We start from the raw sequence: 3,081 nt of genomic DNA, 5'->3' as shown, positions 1-3,081 counted from the left end.
ATAACCACATCACCATTGCCAAGTGTGTGAGGTTTTCTTTGTATACCCTTACTGTTTATTCCATTCCGATTTATGGTTGAATTAGTTATTGGTCTCCCTCACTATGGTGTAAACTCCTTGAGGATGAGAAAATATCTCTCTCATTAAAAAAAAAAAAAATCTTCAGTGCCTTGGTCGCTGCTTTACACAATAACTGCCACATTGAATCAACTTTTTTTTTTCTAAAGCAAGAGTGCAACTAAAAATGCAGAAACAAAACCCAACACCTCAGACTGAATGACCTGCAAACCCTCTAGGCAGAGATTACTGTTGAGCCCCACCTGTTCTGAGCACTCTTTTTCTCCTTTTCAGTGAAGGCGGCTGATGGCACATGTAGGCGTGAGGGCACCACATGTTCTGTGCCCTCTGGGACTATGATTGCCTGATCACGCCAGTGGTCATTATTAGAATATCACCTCTTTAGTTTATTCTACGAAATCCCACAGGGCGATGCAGAACTGCTCACAGAAAAAGACAAACTCTGGTTGAGGCCTACACCTCACTGATTCATTGTACACTTCTCAATGCATGCTACTTGGTAAGAAGACAACTAGACAAACAAGAAAATAAAAGTTGTTTAAATAAGAAGTTGAAGGTTATGATGAGCAAACTTGCTTACTATGTCCCTCAGTCCATCTGGTAGAAAGTGGCTTCATCACACAGCTCTGATGTTTACACCTCTGCTGAGGAGAGCAGACGGATGGCGCCTGAGACATCCAGTCTCATCCCAAAAGTAGGAGTTCATTTGACTCAGGTGCCCATCTCTGGGCCCAAGTAGTGGGTTCATGATATGCAGTGTGGCTGCTCTGACCGAGACTTCAGGAAGTGGGTAGAGGCAAGATCCCAGAAAGCGATGACACAGGAGTCTACAGAAAAGGACAATGTGGTCTGGGGACAATAAGGTAAACGCCCTACATGATGGATGTCAGGCATCCATACCAGTCTCCCACCCCAAACAAGAAGTTGCCCCTTATTTGGAAGAAGGAGAATTAATCATGACCACATTATGCTGATTCAGCAGGGAAAAAACAGAGTGACCCAGGACTATAATTTTTCACAAGACCAATCTGACATTAAAGTAAGGAGGATCTCAAAAAAGTCTTCCTTGGCCTAATTTAACCTTTTCATGTTATTGAAGGTGACAGCCACTGTCTGTAAACCAAAACAATCAATGGAGCTACTTTAAAATGGATTTGGAGCTGCCACCCCAGAGGAACTGCCATGCCTGACTCATGCCTCAAATATTTGAAATATCAGAACAAATATCTGATATTTGAAACAACAGACCTTTGGACTGAGCCTAAGCAACCTTGTGCCCTGAAGGACTGTTTGCAAGGATAACAGGACAGCAGTTATTATGACTACTGGATGAATGACCACTGCACTAAAGATTAAAACTATTGTTTAAAACTAACATCACTATGTTATCTTCATCAATAGCAATGCCTTCCTTCTGCTAATGTAATTGTTTTCTTTCCCTTTCTCACAAATACCCCTTGCCTTTATCTTCTTATTGCAACATTGTTTGGGTTTCTGCCTGAATCAATAAGATCAATTCTTATTGATCTCAAATAAATGCTTGTTACCTCTCACTTTGAAAGGCCTTTTATTTCTAGGTTATCTATCTATATATCTATCTATCTATCATCTATCTATAAAATTTAATTCAATTTATGTAACAAATTTACATTTCATTAATTAAACTTCACGGAGAGAAAAGAATAGATGTGTTATGCTTGTGTGCGAGAGCACAAACACTGATGTCCAAGACAGCTTCTCCAGTAAGGAGGGAAGTGTTGATTCTCAAATCAAGGTAATCCTTTAATTAAGAGTGGCCGATTTCATTTTGAATTTGTAAAAGAAATGGACAGGTGCTGAAATGTCAGGAACCATCTTTTAGTACATCTTCATTACTTTGTTTCTTTCTCAGCCTTAACAACTAAGTTTGAAGTATTATTAAGACGAAGTGGCTTTTTATAGCAATGTTGAAAAGATTGGTTTTCAATTTCTGGTTGATAATGCCAGCTCCCCATACACGGCTGCTACTTCCTTCTGTTAATTCCTTTTTTAATATATCTGTCATAGTTCTCATCTATTGTGCAAATCCAATTATATTTTAAGCAACACCAGAATTATCTAAATCAACACAAACATTTTCAAGTGAAACATAATAAGACATCAGGGAGATGATATTTCTTCCAAGTTATTATTTTTTTTTGTTTAGACTTAAATTGAAATGAGAATTCTTTTTGGAACATAAGCTGGGAATTGAACTAATTAGCATTTTTCATAACATTAAAAGATATTTGATATATATTCTTTATGGAAGACAATTGTTTTGATTTCATCAACAAGGACTTTTGAAAAAAAGGAGACATGAAATAAGAATATGATTAAAAGAAACCATTTTCATAGATTTTTCAAGTTCATGAAAATTTAGCATGTAGATTGTATTTGTCAGTGTAGGATTTCTCAAAATTCACTATTCAAAAACTCACCTGGGAAGTTTGCTAAAATTCACGTGTGGGATTTAGGTGCAAGAATTGCAGTATTATAGTGTGGGGTACCCAAGCTAGGGTCCAGGAAGCATCCCCTGCACTGGGTGCTAAATTTTTATGTAAGTTATATAAGAAACAATTCCAGACTGGCAATACTCACATTAAAATGAGGGCTACAAGATCACATGATGTACAAACATGATAAAAAGGAGAAACAGTATGATAAATACTATAGTAGACTTGTAAGCAGGTTTCATTGAGAAAACAATGGAAGGAGCATTTTAAGGTTTGGAGAGAGCGGGGAGGAATTTTGAAGAGACTATGCGCACAATTGTTAGAAATGTATTTAACTGAAGTATATAATTTTTTTTTTTGGTCCTGTTAATCTACTTCCCTAGCCCAACTAGCCCATGAATACCAGGAGGAAATCTGTAAGCCCCAAATATGGTTAATTGGTCCATTTCAATGAGGGAGACCTACATACACCAGAGGCGCCAAGGGCATCTCACCAGGCAAAGGATTGGGCAGAGGTTTTTGTAGGATT

The sequence above is a fragment of the Hipposideros armiger genome, unplaced genomic scaffold (assembly GCF_001890085.2).
Source record: "Hipposideros armiger isolate ML-2016 unplaced genomic scaffold, ASM189008v1 scaffold_762, whole genome shotgun sequence".
Taxonomy (NCBI): Eukaryota; Metazoa; Chordata; class Mammalia; order Chiroptera; family Hipposideridae; genus Hipposideros; species Hipposideros armiger.
The sequence above is the reverse complement of the archived record's forward strand: the minus strand, read 5'-3'. Positions refer to the sequence as shown.